Below are 19,685 nucleotides of genomic sequence, written 5' to 3' on the forward strand. Positions count from 1 at the left end.
TCTACTCAGTGGATGATTAGTCTCCTGTATTAAAAATAAACATATAAACATCACCTCATTATTAAGATTGTATCCTAACTTTTAGCTGTTCTCTTCACGATCTGGAATAATCCATAGAATATTTAGAAATCTAACATCAGGATGGACTGTATGAGGTTGGGTTCCAGGACTACTGACTAGCATGGGCATCAATAATGAAAAGTGACGGCTCCTGCATTTTTGATCAGTAAACTCTGAAAGAAAATAACTGAAATAAAAGTACCTTGGGATTGAGGAGTTTCTAAATTCCTCTATCCCAACTAGTGCTTCAGTTTTTACTTTGTGTACATTCTTCTTAGTTTTCCTTGCACATCAAACCATTCATTGTATTCTCACCAGTGAGATGATGATGAATATTTAATTCTTACATTTTTCCTTTCAAGTGAGTCCATAATTCTTTCAAAGGCAAATGATAATACCATTATCCAATTATTCTAAGTATCACTTATTAGTGGGTTCAAATGTATTCACATTAACATAAATGTTCTAAGTATGATAGCTGTTAATCATTAAGGTACTTAGCATTTTCCTTAGATTTTCCAGGAGACATGAAAAGTCCACTCAATATATATGCTATCACCCTATCTTTCCTGAGCTTCATGAGAATTCAAGTGCATTGGTTCTGAATTTCCGACCATTCCACTTTCTTCTTTGGGCACAATAGTGCTGAAAGTGGTGGTGAAGGAAACAATGCAATATTATGCACTTGGCATGGTGGGCATGTGGCTTGGGCAACTCCTCCTGTTAACCAGATCATTTTTTACTGGTTACTGATCCCCTGAGACAGATGCTTGGCCCAGACACATTGATTTCACTTGCACAAACTCCTTCTGTCCTTTCTCTAGCCTTTTTCTCATGTGTCAGTCAAGATTTAGCTAAGTTATGCTATTCCCAAATTTTAGTAACTTAAAACCAAAATGTTTTTTGTTTCCCTAAGATGTCTGTCACAGATCAGCAAGGGAGCTCTTTTTATTGGAGGCCCTCAGAGACCAATGTAGGAAGGTTATTCACCATCTTAAATTCTGCCAATTACTTTTTAATAAACAAGTAAATGCTTGATCTAAAAGAGATACATATCACTTTCACCTATAATTCATTGCCCTTTATTGTCACATGACCCCACTGTGGGATGGGGGTAAAGTACAATCCTACCTACCATGTGCCCTGATGTAAGGAAAACTGGAAATGTGTGATGAACACATTACCAATTTGCAGATGGGCTCAAAACCAGGCTGAATGAGAATAATTGAAAGCCTGTTGTCCACAATATTCACCGCTGTTTGTACCCCCTTCTCAGGTACTTCTACACTACACTACTCCTTCTTTAGGAAATAAACAAGATCATTCATCCATCTCAGGAAATCAATTAATGCAAAAAGACAACTGGAGAATTTCCCCACTTCCTAGGTTCACTAAATAATATAATTTGGACTTTTCTGGGAGACCTGAATACAACACAGTATTTTTTATTTCTGAAAGATATCCCCATTACAAGCTAATTTGAAAGCTTATTTTACTCACACAAAAACATTTATGACTAAAGTAAGCTTACTTGACAGTATGAAGCTAAATCACAGAAAGGGATCTTAAGTCTACCAAGCTAAATGATAGTCAAATTTAGTTTATAATTTACAAGTCCAGGTCAATTATTCTTTTTAACTGATCCATTTTAACTTCTCAAAAAAAGAAAATGGAACAAGTGGAATTATACCCTAGAGGCTATAGGGTATAAAAATAGGGTGTTTTTTAATCTAAAAATAGATTAGATAATATTATCCAGGAAAAATGACTATCACCACTTGTTATGTTTTTCTCATTCCTGGGTTTTTTCCTTTAGGTGTACATTTCTTTTCAGAGATTTCTTCTAAGGCAGAAGCAGCAGGGAGGAAAATAAGCCAGTGCTCTGTGACCTATCGTGAACTTTCATGGAACAGAAGAGGATGGTGAGAGATTCTCTACCGCTCTTCCCCAACAGTAACGAGACAGCATCTCATATTTAAATTTCAGTTGACTGGAGTGGGCAATACAATAAGTCTGCAAATTTATTTCCACCTCTGAGCACATTTTCTTGCTCCGTACTTTCCTCTGCAATACTACTGCCACCAGGTCACCATCACCTTCATCATTACAGTAACTTCCAGTGCCAACTCTACTACCATGCAATGCCACCACCATCACCCCTCACCCTACCACCACCACTCTGACAACCTTAGCTTTCCAGTTCTCTCCTCTCACTTCCCATTTTCCCTTCTGAGGAAAGGACCTCATCAATACTGTAATGTGAATGATATGTATAGTCTGACCCATGTATTCTATATACCACCACATAGAAGAGATCCGATTATTTTCTGGACTCGTGTGAGTGATTCAAACATCCCATTTTTCTCAGGCCACTTTTTCAAGAACAAAAGCTCTCCGCGAAAGGATGTCCAGAGGTCTAGTATCTCTGCTCATGTTCCCAGCCCTGTGCAACCTGTTCTGGGAACCATGCTGCTTTGCCCTAGGTTCCTCTCTGCAGGTTTCCAAACTGAAATCAGACCTATTTAAAATAAAATAAAATAAAATAAAATAAAATAAAATAAAATAAAATAAAATAAAATAAAAGCCTCTGCAGAAAAACAATATCAAAGTATGTCCTTTTGCCTAGAGGTGACTCTCCCTTTTAGTTTTTAAATATTTTATAGGAAAGAATGCAAATCTATGTACTCTGCATGCTTGTTGTTTACAGAAACCACTGGTCAGCACTGAGGAAAATTTGAAGTTAGAAAGCCTCAAGACTGGTTTGCTATATTTTAAAAACTCTAGTTTTTTTCTCAAAATGATCGTGTGTGCCTTTTGCTCAAAAATAATAACTCATAAAAAACAATGCAGCATCAAAGTCATTGTTCTCTGTTATTACAACCTGTTCCAGGGCCACTTCTACCCCCACAGTTTTTAGGTGACATTTTTTTTCTATTGTAAACATTCCAAGATGAAAACTGGGTGATTGTAAGAAAAACAAATGAAAATGTCCACAGCTTGCTCTCATAAGTATATGGTTTAAGGGTTACATAGGCCAAATACCCAATTTATAGAACAAATGAATGCCCATTGGCTAATGCCCCAGGATAGAATGATGAATGTGTTGCTCTGGTTTTTTTAGGGGGCTGAGGCTCCTCTGAGCATTAGTGCCAAATTATGCTCATGTAAGATGTAACATGTATGATATTACTTGTATCAGTTAAACCTCATAACAATTGTGTCCATATCAGAAGCTACTCATTTGAAATTTTTCTATTTTGTATGTCACAATCATGATTAAAATAGTATGGATACAACACAACAATCTTCAAATCAACCTTTAACTCTGGATTTTTTAAAATTGTTTTATTGCTATTCAATTATAGTTGTCTAAATTCCACCCCCCATTCCCCCCAACCCCAACCAAACCCACCTCCCTCCCTTGCTTCCATCCTCCCCCTTGGCTTTGTCCATGTGCCCTTTATAGTAGTTCCCAAAAATCCTTCTACCCACTATCCCCTCCCCTTCCCCTCTGGTTATTGTTAGATTGTTCTTAATTTCAATGTCTCTGGTTATATTTTCTTTGATTTTTTCTTTTGTTGATTATGTTCCAGTTAAATGTGAGATCATATGGTATTCATCCCTCACCACCTGGCTTATTTCACTTAGCATAATGCTCTCCAGTTCCATCTATGCTGTCACAAAGGGAAGGAGCTCCTTCTTTCTCTCTGCTGCATAATATTCCATTGTGCAAATGTACCATAGTTTTTTATTCCGCTCATTTAGTGATGGACACCTAGGTTGCTTCCAGCACTTGGCTATTGTAAATTGTGCTGCTATGAACATTGGGGTGCATAGGTTTCTTTGGATTGGTGTTTCAGGGCTCTTAGGGTACAATCCCAGCAGTGGAATTCCTGGATCAAAAGGCAGGTCCATTTTTAGTTTTCTGAGGAAATTCCATACTGTTTTCTAACTGTGGATTTTTAAAAATAACCACAAGATACTATGATAATAGGTGAACAAATGCTCTGAAAGGACAATGATATACAATTTATTGCCAATGATCATGTTCAAAAATTGTGCATAAGCAAAGGAAAGAGTTATGAAAACAGCTATAGATATATTTGATTTTAACTCCTTACCAAACCAAAAACTAGGTATGTAAACTCTGGCAAATTGGTTTCTCAGAGTTTCATTTTCTAAATCTATAAAATATGAATAAAAATACCTAAATTATAGACAATATGTGTGAAGTGCTTGGATTCATACATAGTAAGCACTCAGTAAATACTGTCTCTACATACTTGTGATTCTACTATGAATCTAGTTTCTCTTCAACGACTCTGCACCTAAGTAAATAGGTCTGGTATTGCTTCCTGGTATCTGTGTATAGCATGAGTTATGCTATTCACTTTTTTCTTCTAACCCTTATTATGCTTTAGTTTAGTTTTATTCTAGTTCAGGTCTTCGTGGAAGGAACAGTTGAGTGGTGTTATATCACTCCAAGTCTCAAATCCAAGCATTTATTTTCACCTGTGTCTTTTATAGAAGCAGTATGTCTATGGGATTCACTATTCTTCATTATAAAGCTCTAGGGTGGGGAGGAAAGAAAACTACTTTTCAGTGGGAAGAGATTTTCTTAACTTAGAGCAGAAACTGAATATGGAGTCTTTATTAGGCAATAACACATAGAGTGTATCACTATTAAATATTTTCTAGCAACAGTAGCTGGGGAGAAGAGATCATGTTCAATAACTTCATGCTAAATCTTGTATGGCTTACACTGGCATACATGCATAAACACACAGACACACACAAACACCAAGCTGACTATTAACTCAATACCTACCTCTTCTTAAACTCTACTTCTTATTTTGGTTAATCACATCATCAATATTTATTGGGTGCTTATGCATGTCATTGGTTTGATAGACACTATGGTAGGTAAAAAAAATATTGCTTTGGTCCTTGCTTTTAAAGAGCTCACAGAGTCTTTGAGGATGCAAGACTGAAAAAATTGATACCAGTTACGGATAAGTAGTATTTTGGAATAGTGTTGATTTTTAGCAATTTGAACTTTCAGAAGATGGCAATGGGTTAACTTGTTGTTCTCTCCAAAAATAAGAATTAATAAATTAATAATGTGTGGACCCTTGTCCATGTTCAGATTGGGAAGTTGGGTGAGGGATTTTTATTTTTCTTCTGTTTATGTCCTGTCTTTTCACCTGTCTTAATCTCCAGCTTTATTTTCCTTTTCTATTGTATGATGTCACATATGTGATATGTAATATACCGTTTTCTAATAACCCCATTTTAAAAAAAGTAAAAATAGCCCTGGCTGGTGTAGCTCAGTGGATTGAGCATGGGCCTGTGAACCAAAGGATCACAGTTCGATTCCCAGTGAGGGCACATGCCTGGGTTGCAGGCCAATTCCTGGCAGGGGATGCATGAGAGGCAACCATACATAGATATTTCTCTCCCTCTCTCCTTCCTTTCCCCTCTAAAGATAAATAAATAAAATTTTTTTAAAAAGTAAAAATAAGTACATGGAGTTAATTTTAGTGATATGTTTTATTTAATTTGAAGTTTTATCACTTTAATATATTGCACTAGTAAGTGTTCAGCAGGCACATGTGAAAAGTGGCCTCTATATTAGACAAGGCGTTTCTAGAGAATCACCACCAGGCAACCTCAGGGAGACCTGAGCATCACTGTGTCTCTTGCTACAAATCATGCTGACTCCTACAATGGAGGTTCAGCTTCGTGGCAGCAAGAGGGGCTTCTCCTGTCAAGGGCCTTCTTATTTTCTTATTTTTCCACAATTTGTCCTGGCAAGAATCTTGTCATAGTTCTCAGGTTTTCCTAGTGCAAAACCATGGCTTGGGGAAGTTAACGTGTTCTTTGTAGGCTCAGATTTTGGCTGCAGAACATCTAAGGGACTTGGTGGGTATTTCATTAGGGCCATGGATGAGAGAGAGAGAAGAATGCCATGGCAGGAAAAGGTGGCAAACCTGAACAGCAGGGTCTTTCTGCCCTTCTGGTCTCTCTCACTCCAGGGCTCAATTAATATGATCTGCTGAGTCCCACTTCCACATGGGACAGTATCGGCAGGTACTTTGGTCAGAGAGTCAAGAGAAGAGAGAGAGTCTGATTTGGGCATTTTCAATTTCACCACATAATTCTACTTACATTTTGCATACCAATTCTGAGTCAAGAAAAATTATTTTTTGGTGCTTAATCTGGAATTATTTGTCTAAGACATTCATTTTCTTCAAAAAACATTCCCTTGCCAAAGACTGAGCCAAGGACTAGGTACACAAGCAAAGTAGAAGCTGGCCCATGTTCCCAAGGGTCTGTGCCACACTGACCAGGAAATTTGAGGGTGTCATCACACTGACTTTATTGTGGGTGCCTTCAGGGTAGAAGGGCTACAGTTACCAGGCCGTATAGCCATATTTTTACTTGAATGCAATGCATTTTAATTGCTCTTCAGAAAAGTTAACATCTAAATGAACCATGTGAATAGGGACAATTATCCTGTAAACTAGGTAGATCTACAAATAGTTGGTATTTTAACTGTGTAATTTTAAGCATCACTAAACACACAGAAGATGCTTTTAGGGGGAGAATCTGTCTTTCTACTCCCCTGATTATATCACTGCTATATATGAGAAGTAGTAACTGGGAGTTAAATGTATCTCATCTTTTCCTGAAGTCACCAGGTTCTGCATTTGGGTAGGTTCCATTTCATCCACGTACCTTTTGATCTCTGACCAATCACTTAAACTCTCTTAGTTTTTAGTTTTCTCACCTCTAATATGAGACCAGTTATTTTACCTTGCTCATCATTTATAGGAAACAAATGAGAGACAAAGCTATCTATGAAAACACATTTCTAGAATGTGGTCAGCATTTGAAAAGTAAACATAGATCATTTAACTCTCAGGAAAAAAAGCCATAAATGTCTTCATTTCCCATGTAGAGTATAATCCAGTCTGCCAATCATGGTCTTAACCCTGCACACTCCAGACATTATCTCCATCCACTCTCCACCTCACATGCTGAACTACAGTCACATAAGCCTCTAAACTTGTTCTTGTCTTAAGTCCTTGAACTAGTCCTTCTTTATATTTGGAATATCCTTCCCCAGGACCAAAGGTCAGCAAACTTTACTGTAAAAGGTCAGATAGTAAATATTTTAATCTTTGAGACCATGTGGTTTTTGTCACCACTATTCAGCTATGCCATTTGTAGCAGAAAGGTAGTCATAGGCAATATGTAAACAAGTGAGCAAGACTTTGCTTCTCTGTTTCAATAAGACTTTATTTACCAAAAACAGGTAATGAGCTGGCTTTGGCCCATGGGCCACCATAGTCTGATGAACCCTGGCTTACTTAGACCTTTCCATATCTGGCTTTTTCTGGTTACTTTTGTCTCTTAGATAGAGTAAGATCTGAGATCTACCTTGACCACAGCATGACAAGTCTCTCTGCCCCATCTCTTGATTGTATTTCTCCGTTTTATTGCCTTCCTACTATGCTTTTATATCTTAAATTATCTGTTACTTATTTATTGGTGGATTTGTTATACACATCAATTTTTCATACTACAATCTCATTTTCTGGAGTAGGGACTAGAACAGGGTAGGTGATAGGTAACCCCCAAATATTGCATTGCAAAAATGAATAATTTGTTCATAGAAATGATTCCAGGTAGAAAAATACAAATTTTAATGATAGAAAGTCAAGATCCTTCTGGGATAATCACAGGCATGTGAAGATAACGGATGAATCCCTCCACACAATCTTTCACCAAAAAAAATTAAAATATAAAAGCCAGACCTATGTGAAACAAGCTAACTTTTTTATTGTTAGTATCTGGTCACAGTATAAAATGTGAAGGGAGTATCACTATTTTTTCCTGAAATAATATGAAATGAATACATTGGACATTGCAGTCCAAATGAAAGTAATCCTAGCATATTGGCAGCTGTGGGCACTGAAATGTTTTTTATGAAGAATTTTATTTTATTTTTTATTTTTATGAAGAATTTTAAAAGTAGCTCTTGACAAGACCAGTCAATCTATATCCTATGCTATCAACCAGCATTATCAATAAAATGCCATTTGTATTTTGCAGTAGATATTGAAGACCCTGGTAAAGTGAGCCTTCAAGAGTAATTATTGCAATGGGAGACAGACAAAGGTTAGATACACAGTGATAGTGCTGTGCCATTCAGTGTCCTGGCAAGAAACCAAGGATTAAAGAGAAATTAACAAAGCTATGACAGTGCTATACATCAGAGTGAGCACAAGGCCTAAAGAAACCATCTGGGAAATGTGACATACTGTGGGACTAGCAGTAGTTGGAAGTCACCGCAACCCTTTGGCCAGAGGAATCAGGGAGAAAATTATTAGCAGAGTTCAGGGAGAGTTAAGGACTGGAGGAGAGGCCAGCCAACAGGAGCTCTGGTCACAGAGAAATGTGGTTCTTTCCAGAACCTCAGCATGACAACTTTTTTTTCCTTCTCCTCTGCCAAACACAAGAGAAAATCAGAGGGTACTCTAATTGGTAAATGCATTCTATAGAAGCCAGGCTTCCTGGACATCAAACAGGACCAAGAGGGACCCAACATTGGAAGGTGGGGAGAGTGAATGAAAAATAATTTTCATAGCAGATGGGAGTTAATGAACTATGTAACAAGAGACTGCATCTTAGAAATCTACATTTACTCTATTTTATTTACTCTTCAATCTGGGAATGCAACAGAAAATTAAGGATCAAAGAAGCCTTTGGGAGTATGTATTTTTAATGCTCGAGACAGTAAATCAAAATAGTTCCAGGACTACTGGCAGAGTTTATCTAACTTTAGACAATGCATTAAAAGGCTACCAGAATTTTGAACAATTGAAAAATACATTTATCCCCTGATGCCTGGGGCAGAGATATCCAGAACTAAGGATAATCCTTTCCCTGGGAAGAGCAAACCGTAGAGCAAAATTCTGCATCACTAAAACAACACTAGACCTCACCATTGCCAAAAAGAGAAGAGCTCTGACATGTTCCTAGAAGTCAAAGCCAATCACTTGTTAAAAATATTTCCTTTTTGGACTATCTTCAAAGAAAATAGAGTCTCTTTTTTTCTGCTAAAACAAGACCTTTTTACAGGTTGTCTTATAGATTTTTGAAATAGCATCTTAGCACTGTGATCTTTAACAGAATTTTATTTTGCTTTCACATCTACTGGAATGAACATGGATTAAACACTGATGCATCTCTTTTACAGATTATATGTTTGCCTAAGAATGAATATCATGCTATTCATATGTTTTTCTACCATATGTGCTCCTTCCCACCTCCATTATTATGTCAATGCCACACCTTAATAAGTGAAAATATAATATGTTGTATATTCTGCACCACATTTTTCAAGTGATACATTTTGAATTCTTATTATCAAATGATAAATTGATTCTTCCAAATAATTAGTTGCATTTTAAGTTCACTTAAGTGACATGTTGTGTAACTTTGTTGCAAAGTCTTGGTTCAAGTGGCTGCTAAAGGGGAGAAAAGAAAGTGCTGGGCATTTGCTTGGGAGATTTCAGGAACACAATTCTTCAATACTAAGGCATTTGCCCTTCATTCTTTTCATAGCTGTCTTCAAGTGATTCTAACAAGTTGTTTTATAATTCTCTAATCATAAATGTACATAAACTTTTAAAGAAAAAATTTATAAGAGAAAGGAGTCCACGTGAAATAATTTCAATAGCAGGCTATTAGAAATTAAAGTTGATTTCAGTGTTCTTCTGGCTTTGCAACTAACTAATTTTGTGACCTTAGACGAGCCACCTCTTACCCTCTGCGATCCTCAGTTTTCTCATCTATAAAATGAGAGAGATGGGAAAATAGCTCCCTAAAGCCCTTTATAATTTTAACACTCAGTGATTATGAGTCTATGTTATCCCTGGAACTATTATGAAAAATAAAAATAAAACTGATTAAATTGAAAATGATCCAGCAGTTACAAAGAAACATTTGACATTGTAATCACGAACTCACATCAGTTAGCCTTTTAGCTGTTTAATTTGGGAAACAGATGCTTGATTGCTTGTTTAAAGCCTGTGTAAAAGGCCCAGCCCAACTTTGTGGAAGCTCAGAATATTCTTAAGCAAGGATGTCAATTACATAATTTTCTAGACCAGGCAGTTTGGTTGGAATTAACTCACAGCATATTTGAAAGCCTTTTTCTTTTGTGAGCATCTAGCATATTCTCTACCTATCACTGTTCTCTTGGTACACATTTGTTACCCAAACCAGAAGCACAGTGTGGCATCCAAATTGAAGTTCAGTGTCAGCAGAGGTTACATTTGTACATTTTCCCAGAAAAGGAACAACTGTTGTCACAGGAGAGGATTAATGTGTGGCTATTTGTGTCTTTATTATAATCTTTTCTTTAAGAATGAGGGATTGGAATGTTAATGAATTCAATAATCTATGAATTATAAAGACATGCTATATTATTTTGACCTTTTCAATATTTGATAATTTTGATTGAGTGGCCATTTTGAGCCTGTTCCTTTTAAGTGCTTTATTACTCTGGGAAATACAAAGGTTAGCCAGATTTCAAAATTACATGCATCCTGATGCAAGAGGAGTAGGGTTTAGTTTTAATGCCAGAGACAGTGCTGGGTGTTTTACATAACTTTGCTCATGTAATCCTCAACACATCATTTATGAGATGACATTAGCAGATGAAGAAATTGAGGTGCAGAGAATTTATCACAATAGCCTGAAGATAAAAGGGAGAGGCAGCCACAGTCCCAGGACTGTATGATGGATGCCAAGGTCTATCTATGCGTTCTTGAGAGTATCACAGCCTTTAAGTTTTAAAAGTCGTTAAGTACAACTGGTGTGCAGTAAACATAAGTGGACACGCAAAATGTTGTCTTATTGTAGACTGAACTTTGAGCATTGATATATCTTAAGCACTTATTAGGTGCTAGGTGTTCTTTAGTTACCAGTGAAGATAGAGTTGTGAACAGAATCAAATTCCCTGCCTCAAGGAGATCAATGTGGAAGTATAACAACTCAAGGTTAAGGGGGCCCATAAGGAGTGATGAGACATACAAAGTTGATAAATTTGGGGAACTGGTACCTAATCTATCTGTCTAGATCTTAACAGATAAAGTAATAAAACAGGGTTACTGGAGCCTAGTAAAAATTAGAACAGTGGATGAAGGGCTATCCAATAGGAAGGACTGGAGGACTCAGAATTTCTGGAGGACTTAGATGCTTTCAAAAATGAGATGCTATGGTCAGAAGAAAAGTTGGAAGAAACATTTCATTCTCTTTTTCCTTTCTTCTGTTCTCCCGATAGTGAATCCAACCACACACCATCCATCTCAAAAACCCAAGTTGCAAAAGTCAGCCTGTGGTAACTCAGAGCAGGCAAGGGACAATGGAAAATGGACTGTGGAGAACATGTAGAATCACCAACCAGATGGCTTTCCCAAATGAAGAAATAATGTGCTTCAAAAATAAAGTTATGTTTTCATTCCTTTCAAAAGAGAGTAACTGCCTGCAGTTTTTAATTGACTTATTTTCTCATCTCCTACACATCAACAATCTCTATGGACTTTTAGCTAAAATCGACTCCATGTGGGATGTTGAGGGAATTAAATGGGACTAGGGATAATAGGATGAACTCAAACCGATCTGTGCTTATGAAGTAGGTGTAAAGAGTAAGAAATGAAGAAATATTGTCCTTTTTCATTTTGTTGTAGAAATTCTAATCCTACATTCTTCTTCTATTACTGAGATAATAGCATATAAGAGTTGATGGATTTGTAGTTAACACCGGGGGTTGTGTGCCTTTAAATATTGAAAGAAAGTCTCACGATGTTGATAGCCCATCAGAATTAAAGATGAGATTTTGAAAAGACAATGGTAACAAGAATTCTTTAAAGTCTCCAACTTTGATTCAGTTCTTTACAAAGCAAAGAAATAAATGCATCATTCCCTTGAGGAAAGTTTAGGCAAAAGCTGACTCTGACATTTCCAGATAGCTTTCAAAGTCAATGTAGTCAGTAAGTTCTGGTCCTTTGAAATATTTAGTAAACTACAGTTTTATGTTATTTTTTCATTTTAAGAATTAATTACTAGAAAGAAGTTTACTTTGAATACTGTTCAATGAAAAAACATTAAGGCATTATGTGATTGTTAAGACGACTCTGGAAATGTCATTAACAGGTTAAAATGAATCATTTGAAACCTAAATGCCAGAGAAATATATAAAAAGGCTTATTTAATAACATTTCAGACTAGGAGAAAATAGCTTTTTTCGAAGACCTCTATATTCTCTCTAATAGAGATGCCATTGTAGACAAAGGAAAAGTGTGCTCTGATAATGAGCAGAATGAAAGCTTGGAAAGCCTTCTACCATGGTGTCCTCCAGCAAACTGTTCGGGAAGTGGGTTTCAGTTAGATTCGCTCAACAAATAGCTATTGAGAATCTCTTCTGTGTAGTTAACTCAATACTATGAAAAGTATAAAGGTTATCATGAAATCAGCGACAGACTAATGAAGAGGATTGCAGTTATCAAGTATTTCAGAGAACCACGCTTACTCCTGGTAGTTTCAGTAAGCCAACTTCTTGGCATAAAATCTATCAGTGGTCTTCCCAGTGGGCTTGGAGAGTAATTCTATGTTTCCCTCTCCAGAGTGCTTCATCCAAGAATGTAATTAGTTTAACATTTAACATCTGGCACTTCCTCACAGGCAGAAAATGCCATGAAAGGGGGATGTACTGGGAGCTGAGAAAGGAATGATATTAAAGTTGAGAGGGATACGTTTAGTCTGCTTTGCCTTTCCTATTAATTGTACACTTGTGAATTCTGTTTCCTTTACCTTCACGTACTGTTGGCTGAGAGAGCCACTGTTCAATTGAAACTCTGTATGACCACCCAACCAAATATATTTATTTCAATCATGTATATAATAGTCCAAGGATTTTCTTTTTTTTTCATTTTTTATTTTAATTGTTGTTCAAGTAGAGTTTTCTGCCTTTTACCACATCCCAGACCACCCCCCCTGCCCTCCCCACCTCCCTCCCATTTCCACCCACCTGCCCTTATTGTTGTCCCTGTGTCCTTTATACTTGTTCCTGCAAGCCCTTCCTCTTTTCCCCTGAAATTCCCTCCCCTCTCTCTTCTTGTCACTGTCAGCCTGTTTCTCTATTTCAGTGTTTTGGGCTATATTTTCCTTGTTTGTTTGTTTGTTTTGTTCATTAGGTTCCTGTTAAAGAGGAGATCATATGGTATTTGTCTTTCAGTGTCTGGCTTATTTCACTTAGCATAATGTTTTCCAGTTCCATCCATGCTGTGGCAAAGAGTAGGAGCTCCTTGTTTCTTTCTGCTGCGTAGAATTTCATTGTGTAAATGTACCACAGGTTTTTAATCCATTCATTTACTGATGGGCACCTAGGTTGCTTCCAGCACTCAGCTATTGTAAATTGTGTGGCTATGGACATTGGTGTGTATAGGTTCTTTTGGATTGGTGTTTCAGGGTTCTTATGATATAATCCTAGCAGTGGAATTGCTGGGTCAAAAAGTAGATTCTTTTTTGTTTTCTGGGAAAATTCCATGCTGTTCCTTGAATGTAAAGAAAAAGTTATTTCTCCTGCTTCTTTCCTAAAGGGTTACTTTCTAATCAGTTTAGGCATAAATGAAAGTGATATTCGATTGAATGTTGCCTAGAATAATGATTCATTAAAGCATTCTGTGAATTCATGTTTCCTTCATTCCAAACACAGGCCCAGAATTTGAGATGTATAGATATATGCAGTTTAATATGATATTCCTTTTTTTAATAGGTTGTGAGTCTGAAGGCATAGATGTTGAGTTCAGTGAGCTTAAAGTATGTAGGGGCAAGAATGAACATGTGGCAAGCATGTGACATTGTGTAGCCTAAACTAGAAAGAGTACAGAAGGTAAACAGAGTAACATTGTGAACACTTGTTCTGGAGAGGAAGGGAGATGATTTATAGTGCAGAAAACAAAAACAAATTATCATGTTTTTGTTTCAATTATCTACAAAGTTGTTTTCAGCTGCAAATTAGAAGTTACTCTTTCTTCCCCCTAAATGAGGTATAAAATGCCTTCCAATTGCTGTAATAATTCAGACAAACTAAGAGCACCAATATTCTGTCTTAAAAAGTATAGAAAATAAACATTTTCAATTAATAAATATCTGCTATCTAATATTTTGCAACATATGTAAGGCATATAGTGAAATTTTGGGCTGAGCGATTAAGATGAGAGATTGGAAAGGCCATAGAAATTGTAACTGAAACTTGGTGTTCCAAGTCTGAACTCTGTGAAACGGCAGAGAAGAGGCTGAGGAGTCTCTCTTAGTGGTGATATGTGATTGAATGTGGATACAACCATTGGAGGAAAATAAATTGGGAGAACCCAGATAATAAAATAAGCTCATTAGGCTTGCCTAATATGTAATAAAAATTTTATTTAGTCACGGTGTTGATGAATGATGTTGCAGAGTTTTTAACAAGCCTGTAAAATGGTAGAGATAAACATATAGGAGTACCCATACTTAATAGACGAGCAAGTATTTTTCCTCAAAGCCTCAAGTAATATGTACTTTTACATACATACTTAAAGAAATGTTTTTATTTCTTATTTTTTTAGATTATTGTTTTTATTGCTCTTTTGCTTAACTTTTGAAAAAGATTGGAGTGCCTAGTTAATACAGCAAGCATAACATAATGCAAGGGGCGGGGAGAAATGTTTTTATAAGAGGCATATCTGACCCAGGAAAACTCTAACCAGAAAACATTACGGTTTCTGGAAGGGACAGGTAGGTAAATGGCACATGTTTCAGGAATTTATCTTAACACATTTGATTAACATGTTAAACAAATTTAAGTTAAATGTAGAAACCTGATCTTCATTAACCTGATTTTAACAAAAAAAAACACATACAATAAATAAAAACACATGTTCAGTCATCAGAATCGAAATTATGGAAAGATTACAGAGAAAGAACAGGAAGCTGACCAGGATGTGATTCTCTGGAGAGGTGAGTAATCATTACCATTATGGATTGAGACTGCCCTAACTGTAATCAATGCCAGTCAGGTAATAGGAGATGTTTATTGGAAATTATTTCGGAATGTTCAAATTATGGAAGCTTTACATAAGGGAAAAGCACTTGTAATACTAATTTTTCTACAGATGTATTAGGGAAATTAGGGCACTAGCTTCGTGGTCCTGACTAGTAGAGACAAAGCCACAACTGCTGCTCTATGTCTAATTGTGACCTAAGGTCATCAGCTGGTCAATAACTATGTCTATACAGTAAACACATTCCCTATACTTAGGCATTGGGTAATCTCCCCAAACCACATCTTTTTTGACTATTTAATCTTTAATCGATAATTTAGTTTTTTAGTGTGTATGTGTGTGGCATTTAAGTGTTTAATCCTTCAGATCTCTTAGCATATCAAAGAGGTTGTTTGTTTGTTTGTTTTAAAAAAGATACATATCTATTTAGCCTGGGAATGGGCAGGTAGAATAAGTACAGTTGACAGTTTTGTGAGTACATAAAGCACTCAAACTTCTTACTTCCTGGTGAGGCTTCCTGCCTTTCAAAGGCCAACATACAACATCACTTTGCTTTCCGATATGAAAAAAAAATTACCTTGAGTTTTACCATTTTCTTATTTTACAATGATAAAAAACTAATTTTTTTACTCACACATACAGTGACTTTTTGTCTCATTTGTAGAAAAAGCCACATTTATTTATTCATTTTTATTGTCATAGTCAAAATGAAATTTACTTTTCCATTTACTTTGACATTTCAATGCTTATGTGCTATTTCTAAAAAAAACTGTCCATATTTCTATGAATAGTTCTTTCAGAGACAAAGAAAAGAAAACATGGAGAATAGTGAAGGGATGTACTTTGATAGTGACTATTCTCAAAAAGCTAAATATAAGAAAAAGTTTGATAGAAGAGAGACAGAAAATAAATTTCTTGTACAATTGTATGATTCTACATTAGATTCATTAGGTTAATTTATTTCTATCAGCACTTCTTTCTGTGATTATTATAGAAACTTATAGTGATACAATTAAATGTATAAGATAAACAGTCATATTAAATATTTTGCTTTATTTCAGCAAAAAATCTATTTCAATCAATCTAGCAGATAAAAAGGACCTCCAAGGAGCTGTCCAGAATGAGAGACTATTAGAGGCAAAAAGGAACAGAAACAAGGAACTCATACTAAGCAAAAAGCAGGGTGATTATTCCAAGGTTACTTTCCTTGCAGAAATGTCCAACCTTTTGGTGTCTCTCGGCCACACTAGAAGAAGAGTTGTCTTGGGCCACACATTAAATACACAAACATTAATGAAAGCTGATGAGGAAAAAAAGGTTTTACATAAATTTAGACCTTTGTGTTGAACCAAATTCATAACCACCCAGGACTGCATTTGGTCTGCAGGTTGCATGCAGGTTGGATGCCCCTAGAAGGGGATAGCAGAGGACTATAAGGTAGATCACCAAACAAGTGCTCGTCAGGTGATTTCTGATCAGCTTAAGATTCCATTTGATTTAAGATTCCATTCCTGAGAGAGCAAAATTATAATATAAGTCTCTGATAATGTGGGGCTTAACATAAGTGACTCCATTTGGGGCTGGTAGTCTTGTTAATAATATATGTATGGGGTGACCAAAAGTGGGTTTATAGTTGTGAGTACACAAAATACAGTTTTTCTTGTATTATCATTTATTAATTATTGTATTATTTTCCATATGGAAAACTGTAAAACTACTTTTGCTTCCCTGTACTCACATACACCTAAACACAATACACAATGCACATAAAGACGAAGTCAATACTTATTGAGTCTACTAACTTATTTGGGACTAAAAAAGGTAGTTTCTATTTTTCTCTCAATGATCTTGTAGTTTAGGTGGAGGTGACTTTAGAATTAACATAAAATTCTTAGAACAGTGCCTTCAATGAGCAAGGAGCTGAACAAGTATTTGTAAAATAAATGAATGCATAAAACAGCACTTTTTTGGAGTGGTGCTCTGATTCCCCACCTCACCCTCACTCATCCCTCCCCAGAGAAGAAGGAAGCCTTCCATAGGATTTGCTTATTTTAGAGGAGGGCACCTGGCATGAATGGTTTGATGGTTTTCCTCTTTGTCTTTTAGAACTGGGCTGAAAACAAAGACAAGTCATCCTGCTCCATGTGCAGTGAAAGATGTTGCTCCCACTGGGGAGGACAAAAATTTCCCAGCAATGCCTGAAATTTAGACCACCAGGTGGTTGTTGGGTCTAATTTGGGGGTAGAGTATGCTGAATCCTTTGGCCAAAGATCTATAGCCTTGCTTTCCAATCAGCACATCAGAATAGCATGGACTCTCTTCTCCAATCCCTTAGTTGACTCTAAATGCAAAAAGATCAAGAAAAATTTATGTCCATTAATCCTCCATGTGTCAGTGCATGTACATGTATATACATATAGTCATATTGTTACATAGGTATTTATATTTATGTACTGTCTGATGAGCTAAAAGTATACTCAGAAATTTAATTAAGAAAAATCAATTTATTTTTTAAAGAAAAAAATAAAAGAAGCCTCTGCTAAAAAAAAATAAAAGAAGTCTAAAGACCAGCACAACCATTGATGTTTTCACAGGATAGTCAGCCACTGAAATGCCTTAAGGTTAAGTAGGATGAGCACATGGATTGGCATGCAGGTATGTAGTTTGGGTCAGGGAGGCCGAAAAGAGAGAGAGATAAGAAAGAAGTCTGTGTTTTGTTTTCATTTGGTTTTTAAGAAAGAAAGACAGCGAATAAATAATGCATGGCAGAAAACTTGTTTGCAATTGGGTGAAAAATAATGTTCAAGGAAAAACAATAAATAAACTTGAAAATAACAGGGTGCTTGACCCGGCTGGTTTGGCTCTGTTGCTTGGGTATCATGCCGCAAGCCTAAAGGTCGTCAGTTCAATTCCAGGGCAGGGCACATGCCTGGGTTGAGGTTTGATCCCAGGTCAGGACACATAGGAAAGGCAACTAATCTATATTTCTCCTTCAGATCAATGTCCCTCTCTCTCTTTCTCCATCTCTTGCTATCACTCTCTAAAATAAATAAATAAATAAATAAATAAATAAATAAATGAATAAATAAATAAGAAACTACATTTAGAAAAGGGGGCTTGTGGATAGAGGAAAAAAGAATACAAAAATGTATAATCTATGGTCTTCTGTGGAAATAGACTAATTATTACTGAGTGTAGTCATTAACAAATTGACCTACAGTACAAGGAGGAGACTCAAAAAACTGAAATTTATTTATAAAACTTGTATATTTATTTTTACATGTTTAAACTTTAGTCACTATCCAGTTGATGAAATATACCTATTTGAGCAGTTTTTTCCACTGCTCAAAACAATTTTTGAACTCATCCATCTTGATGTCTTTTAGTGCTTCTGCTATTTTTCATCCAGGGTAACAAACAGACAAAAAACTTGTTCAGGGTGAGATCAGGTGAATAGTGAGGGTAGGGCAAAGGGGTCATGCCATTTTTTATCAAAACTTGCTGAACACTCAGCATGGTGTGGGCAGGTGCACTCATAAATCACCCATCGTGAAATGGCCAAACACGTTGAAAGAGTCTTCAAAAAAATTCACTGAAGCCAAATGCAGTCTTTCACAACAATGCCAGCTGGTACACTGATACAGATGGGTTCCTAGAACATTCATGTAGTCAGGAAAGACTATCCCTCAAGTCACCTGCCCTCCAGTGTGGGGGAAACTTTGCACCCAAGTCCCCCCATCTGCCACAGATGAAAATAAAACTACCAAAACATGATCTATTTGGGGAGGAGAGGTGGTCAATCTCTCAAAGGAGAAAGACCAAGAACCCCTTCCTCAATGGCTTTTATTAGCTATGGAACACATAAGAATACAGGTAAAGATCATCAATCAATGTCAGGCAGCTAGGACCAAACAATAGATCACATCTCAAAGAAATCTGGGGGCTTAATCTGAGTCAGTGTCTGTCAGGTAAGGGGGTTGCAAAAACTTTGGGAGACATACTCATTTCCTGCTCAGACCCTTATCATATGTATGAAAACACTCTTAACAACGTAGGCTTCACAGGGCTTTCTTATGCCAGATCACCCCGGAAGCCACTTTAGCTGGCAAAGGGTTGCACCACACTCCCCATCATAGTTTTTTAGGCTTAAATGGGTTAGAGCCAGAAAGCGCTTCTCCCAGATGGAAATGGGGACTCGGGCTATGTCAAAATAGCCGGGGGGAAAGGGTCCATCACCCTCTCTTTGCTGCACCCCCCTTGAGGGCCTCCCAAGTGATTGTGTCTGGCTTAGGTTGTCCCCCCACCCCTGAGGGGTCTTACCTGTCATTGATTAACTGACCAAGCATTGGGGGCCAGAGATGGATGAAGCAGAAGCAGCGCTCCTGCCAGGGAGATAAGCTTTGTCTCCTTAGTGGCTCACATTCCAGAGGTTGCTCACTCAGGCTTATCCATGGGAGGCAGTTACAACTCCTGAAACCAGGCAGAGCAGTTCTCAACACTCCAGAAGAT

This window comes from Sturnira hondurensis, unplaced genomic scaffold (assembly GCF_014824575.4).
Source record: "Sturnira hondurensis isolate 20B ecotype Veracruz unplaced genomic scaffold, ASM1482457v3 Scaffold0021639, whole genome shotgun sequence".
Classification (NCBI taxonomy): domain Eukaryota; kingdom Metazoa; phylum Chordata; class Mammalia; order Chiroptera; family Phyllostomidae; genus Sturnira; species Sturnira hondurensis.